This window comes from Mus pahari, chromosome X, assembly GCF_900095145.1.
Source record: "Mus pahari chromosome X, PAHARI_EIJ_v1.1, whole genome shotgun sequence".
In the NCBI taxonomy this organism is placed as follows: domain Eukaryota; kingdom Metazoa; phylum Chordata; class Mammalia; order Rodentia; family Muridae; genus Mus; species Mus pahari.
Window position 1 is genome coordinate 43294615 of NC_034613.1, and position 6631 is coordinate 43301245.

General features: G+C 43.5%; 1 protein-coding gene across 2 annotated transcripts in view; it reads left to right on the top strand.

Annotated features, from left to right (window-relative positions):
* Positions 1–3017: 3017 nt before the first annotated feature.
* Ccdc160 (coiled-coil domain containing 160) overlaps positions 3018–6631 on the top strand; it is an 8290-nt gene continuing 4676 nt past the window's right edge. The window contains exon 1 of one of the 2 annotated variants that reach the window (XM_021188717.1): positions 3018–3147. The gene's annotated coding sequence lies outside the window, so the exon portion shown is untranslated. The remainder of the gene's footprint in view (positions 3148–6631) is intronic. The other variant, XM_029534393.1, reaches the window with a different exon arrangement.

A 6631-nucleotide genomic window follows, 5' to 3' on the forward strand; every position in this document is an offset into this window, starting at 1 on the left:
AAGAAAGAAAGAAAGAAAGAAAGAAAGAAAGAAAGAAAGAAAGAAAGAAAGAAAGAAAGAAAGAAAGAGTAGAGATAGGAAGATCTTGATGTAAATAGGCATTAGGCAGGCACTCTGAGATAAATTATGTTCTCCTAAAAGCTATGTTCAAATGTTCATCCCTGGGACCTGTGAATGTGATTTGATTTAAGAACTAGAACTTTTTGGATGCTAAGACATTAGGATGACATCCTTTTGTATCAGCATGAGCCCTCGGCTACCAACTGGTTTCCTTGTAAGAGGAGAGAAATGAGGACACAGACATACTCAGAAAGGAGACAGTCACATGAAGACAAAACAGACACATAGAGAGAATTCAGTGTGAACACAGGCAGAGATCGGAATGATACATCCAGAGGCCAAGGAAGGCCAAGGATTACTGATAACAGCCAAGACCTAGGAGAAAGAGTCTCCCTCAGAGCCTCTGAAAAGAAGCAGCCCTGCATGACCTTGGCTTTGTTCTTCTGTGCATTGAGAACAATGAGAGAATAAGTATCTATTGTTTTAAGTCTCTCTCTTCGAGGTAGTTTGCTACAGCAACCCTGAGAAACAGACTGCAGTGAGCAAGTCTAGAAACAGTTTGGTGAGTGCAATAGTCCGCTGGAGAAATCACAGGCACCAGGACCCGAGTGAATGATGATGGAGACAAAACAGTAAGAAACAGGTTCTAGATTCATTGTGAAAGTACAGCTCACATACTATGCTGAGATATTCGATGTGGGGTATGATTAACGTTATCTATTATTGTCATTACCTATATTAATGTTTAGAGACTTTTGTATGTACAATATAGGTCTATAAGTTTACATATTTTCATTGGTCGGACTATCACAGGTTTGGGGCTGCTGAAACTAGAATTGTTTTATATGGCCTGCTTTGCTATGCTATTAGAAAGTAAATCACGTTGTTTCTCTGAACCTTAGTATCTTACATGGTAAAATGAGAAGATTGGGTTCCATTGCATGATTTGTAATTCAATTATTATCAAGCAAAGTGCCTTGTCACCTCAGTACCGGGAAAGATTACAGCGGACAGTAAACTGATGTTTAACTTTCATATTCGTCTAAGATGGTTGTAGTATTGAAAAATGAAAATTTCTGTCCCCATAATTCTTGACTGTTTGCCATTTGATACTTCTAGGACACGAAGGAGTGATATGCCACATTTGAAACAGCAGACCAAGGTAATGTTTGCTGATTCTCCCACCCCACCCCCAACCTCAGGCCCACCAGGAATATTGTAGTAGGGTGGAATTACTTTAAAAGACTTGGAACTTCACCTGAAATAAAGGTTTGGAATGATTGATCTTAAGATTCCAAATCCTGTTTTCCATCAGTGTAGTCATAGTTACATTTTTAGGATAGTAATGGAATTATGGAGCAAGATAATGATAGCTGCAATTCTTTTCCTGTGGGGATTACTGTGTCATGTGCTGTTCTAAGGACTTGAAACTGATTAACTCACTCTTCACAGCACACTTATAAGTGAGATACAATTACTGCCATTGCGCAAATGGGGAATCTAACACATAGAGCAATCAAGAAAGACTCCTTTATTTTATTAGTAACGGAGGCCATAGCAAGCAGAAGCAAATGGAGCCCTTTGAAGACAAGGAAAGCCACTGATTAAAAACGGCGCAATTTGGAAATTTAGTATCAAGAAGCTCATGGAATCCCACAGGCCAATTCTGTCAGGGTCTTTAATAAAACACAGTGACATGAGACATCTACCTTGTTGACTTTGGTTCTCTAAGGAGGAAAAGGCAGCCAGAGAACAAGGCCTCAGGGCATCTGAATGCAGCCTTGCCAGTTCCCAAACACCTGTTAGATCCGGTTCCCAAGGTTTGAATTTTCAAAATGTAGCTCCCGTATTGTTCCCAAGTCACTCACCTGTTGGGTCTTTTAAATTAGATTGTCACTTTTAAAATGAACTTAAACCATTTTTCCCTGGAGACCCCAGAGCCGTCACTTCTCTTTCTTTCTCTTGGGTCCAAGTAAAGACCAGTTTTTTTTTTTAAAAAATCACTCATTATGATATCTGGTGCCTGTAAAATCTTGTGTTTCACAGCCTAGTCTTGGCCGGCACAGGCTATAAAATTTACATTGCGTAAATGACTAATCAAAGCCTGAGGAGATCATTTATTTGTTCCACAAATTTGCATGTTTGGAATAAATAATATGATCAAAGATGTGGGGGTTTGTCACCCAAGAAACCCCTCAGAAGTTGTGAGGAAGCTTTAAAGCTTAAAGAGAAAAATTTGGGTGACTGGGGAAAGCGAATGATTTTTACCCTGAGAATAGTGTAAACTAGTTGTCCTCGACGTTTTTTACACTCAAATGGGTTCAAGAACAGCTTAGGCAAATTCTTGAGTGATAAATGGAGACACTATGGATGGAGAGACAGGCCTCATCTTTCACACAGGTACAGCCAGGTTCTGACTCAAGGTTCTTTAGTACTTTGCCTAATGTAAACTTCTGGCTAAGCCATTGGGCTGACCTGCGATGGGTACATAAGGTAGAGGTGGGGAGATGTGATGGAATCCCCACATTATTAGCAACCCTGACTCCAACCTAAGAGGTCTTCCAAAGCGAATAGCATCCTGTTACTAAATACCAAATCTAGGGATTAACCTTATGCAACTGCCTCTCCTTTTCTCCACAGTCAGTGGTCACATAACCTTGGGAATCTCCCAGATCCATTCTAATAGTCCTAGCGGTGGATGGGTTTGCCTAGCATTTTCTTGACCCTTCCTATTCTGACTCAGCGTCTTCTCCCTGCTTTCCTATTTCTTGCCTGGCAGAAGCCACCACAGTGGCCGCCCTACCGGGCATGCTCAGTGCTCTGGTCCGGCCTTGACTCCCTGACTAGCAGCAGGACTCAACCTGCAGCGACCGGTCCCTTCAGTGCCCGGTCCCTTTAAATCCATCCGCCTAGTTGCTAGGCAACAGTGCGGCCCGCGCTGGAGCTGCACTGCAGAGGCTCTGCCCCGGGCCAGCCTGGCCGCCGGGTCGTGGTGGCTAGCACTGAACAAGGGGCTGCCGCCTGTCGGTAGTGACCGGCTTCGGGGAAGAGTGGACAGGGCTCTCCAGACCGCACCCGCGCTTCCAGGTATGTCTGTGGAAGGGACATCCCGGGCTCCCCTGGCGCGCCCCTCTTTACCCCCTGACTCTCCCAGCAAGAGGGCGGAAAATCAAGGAAGTCCCAGCAGCAGGTTTTTTTTTTTCTCTTGAGAGCCCCAGGCTGGAGCTGGCATGTGTTTGGGAAGAAAAGAAACAGGGCGTGGGAAAGGGGTTGTGGACAGAGAAGTGGGGTCAAGCTTATCCATTCACCCACTAGCTACAGGATCGGGACTAGGGAGGTGGGTGGGGGTTCTAACAACATCTTGTTCCTGGCCACCTTCTTTTCCATAGAAGCAAGGATGGCAGGAGTTTCAGTTAACCATTCACAGAGAAAAATCCCCAAACTATGCATATAAAGATACAGCTCTATAGCAAGAATGTGACTCCCATAGTAATAAAGTCTAAGCCTTGGGAACTCAGGGGACTCCGTATCTTTTCTTCAAGAAGGGATAATTTCACACTAATAACAAAGAATTGAGGAGCATAGCCATACACACAGTACCGAGTTTTCCGTGGTACTTTGTGTCTCTTTCTCCACATTGGCCAAACAATAGAAGAGACATTCTGTCCACGGAAGTGGGCACTTGACCCATATGTTAGAACCCTGAAAGCAAAAAAAAAAAAAAAAAAAAAAAGCGGGACCACTTCTCTGTTATTACAAATTAACTGTACTCTAAGGAGGGAAGCCAGGCCTAGGTTCCAGCCCTGTGGCTTCTGGTAGGCACATTACAATCAGTGAGCTTCTGTCCCCACCACAGGTGGCTTCTCTGTTCAATACATGCTAAGGGTAAAGAGATACCAAGTTGAATGCAATATCAGCAGGAGTCTTGCCCCACTTGATATTTCTATTGCCTGAGGAAGGAAGACAGTAGCTTAACACTTGGAAAAATGGGCTGAAAACTTAGAAAGAGAAACGACTTCTGTCTGGTGCCACACTGCAGATAGACCCACAGACATTCTAGGTGTAGCATCTGTGACTTTAATGGACACTTCAGAGAATAACATGGGTTTGGACATTCTTTAAATTATATTTCCTGTAGGGAGGTTGGGGGGGGGACTGTTTTTTCCAGCTCAAGCTGGAGGAGACCAGTGACATCCGGTCTAAGACCTTGGACCTCTGGAAGGGTAAGTACAGTTGTTCTGGCTGTTATCTCATCCTGGGAGTTTAGAAGCTCAGAGTCTTGCCCAACATAAACTTTCAACTTTGTAACCAAATCATCAGTCAGGCTTCCCTGTCAGCACACTTCCAAGACGGCCTCATAAACATTCAAAAGAAAAGTGCCCTGAAGACTTGAGCTAAGCCAAATAAACTTCAAGGGAAACATGAAAGCCCTTGCCTTAAAATGTCATCCAGGGAAGTTCGTAAGCTAGAGAGGACAGTATAGATTGTCCATTTTTCCTTCTTAAAAACAAAACCCCAAACTAACTCAGTTAAAAATCATTGTTACCAGATACCAGTGTCACCAAGATACTTAGCGCCGGGTCTCAATGCTCACCAATGTTAACAGAAAAAAGGGAATATGACAGATAGATGTGAAGTGGAAAAAAAAATGAATTTACTTAATGGAGAGAAAAATCTCTGCTTTTCCCATAGCCAGTGTTACAGGTTCTAGACACAGCAGGAAATCTCCACATGTAGATTTAGCTGTGAACCCCAGGTTACTGGGATTGGGTTACTGATGTAGGGGATCAGAGTGTTTGAGGAGGGCCATTTGCTGTTACCCACCTGTGAAGTAGGTTCCTTCCCACTGTTCCATACCTTAAGAATTTGCAGCTTCCGGGAAGGCGAGTCTTGAGCGGTTCTGAAAGGTGAGCACCAGCATAGCTTGCCACAACCTGCACTTAATCCTTTCTCTAGATTTTCCCTTTCCGGCCTGCCCTCAGTGTTGTCTAGTAAGGCATAACGATCCACTTGGGCTGCACACAACTCACTTGGGTTTTCATTTTGTTACTGAGTGGTTTTTTTTACAACCTAGTGAAAGAGGCTGGGGAATGAAAAAGGACCCTCAAAGAACCAGGTCAGAATCTTCTGGTTTTTTTGAGACAGAGTCTCACTCTGTAGCCCTGGCTGCCCTTAACTCATTATGTAGACCAGGCTATCCTTAATTCACTCTGTAGACTAGGCTGGCCTCAAACTTAAGAGATCTGCCTCCTGAGTACTGGGATTAAAGGCATGCACTGCCATGCCTAGCTGAGGAAAATATTTTCTTTTCCTATTTTGGCTGAGCAGTTTTTTTTCCCTTGAGAGTCAAAAGAGTGGAAAACATCCAAAGATAAAGATAAAGAGAGGGTGCTTTGGGGGCTGAGGGGGTGGGAAGATTTTGTTCTCATCTGATGGTCCTTGGGCAATGACTGAAAGGCAGGACTTTTTTTTTTTTTTTTGGTTTTTCGAGACAGGGTTTCTCTGTGTAGCCCTGGCTGTCCTGGAACTCACTCTGTAGACCAGGCTGGCCTCAAACTGAGAAATCCGCCTGCCTCTGCCTCCCAAGTGCTGGAATTAAAGGTGTGCACCACCACTGGACTTTTTTTTTTAAAGACTAATTTATTTCATGTGTACGGGTATTTTGCCTGCATGCACAGATAATGTGCACCACATGCATGCCTGATGCCATGGATCCCCTGGAACTGGAGTTACAAACAGTTGTGAGCTGCCATGTTGGTGCTGGGAATCGAACCCAGGCCCTCTAGCAACAGCAGCCAACTGCTGAGCCGTCTGTCTCTTCAGCCCCGAAAGGGGACTGTTTAATAGAGGGAAGCTAAGGGACTGAGTACTGACAGAAATTGCTCAACATGGGTCCGGGGATGATCATTACCAAGAATCAGTCAGGTTTACTGGGAAGAAGGACCTTTGTGAGGCAGAGAAAAGCCTATGACATCCTCCCAGAACTGCTTCCCAGTACTGCCTACCTGTGCTGGGGAAAAGCAATTGCATTTACAGACAGAGATATACCAAGTGAGCTCTGAAAATTTCAAACCAAATTCTAATGTAAATGGAATAAAACAACTGGGGGTGGGTGAGACTATATTGGGGTTGTGTCAGAAAATTACCCAAAGCATATGATTTCAAACACAAATGCTTTAGAAAACAAATAATTAAGTTTTCTATGCACCTTAATGGAAGTTTCCTTCCCAGAGCCTAACCTTGAAAATGAAAGAGAGGTGGCTTTATTGATTTCTCCTTTCCGAATAAACAGTAGCATATCATTTTCCGAAGCTATGTAAGGATAGATATACTTTCACCTGGTATTTTCAGTACAATGATATATCCAGAGAGCCTTAATAAATAACCACTCTTGGCTTAGTCCTCAATATTAATATTATATTATTGATTCACTCTCAAGTTGTTTTATCAGTGATTCCAAAATTCTTTTGTAGAATTCTTGATACTCAAGTGGACACTCCTGTTTCATCCCCTTCTGTCCTCCTCTCCCTCCTCCACCTCATTTTGGTTCATTGAAGACATCTTTAACACA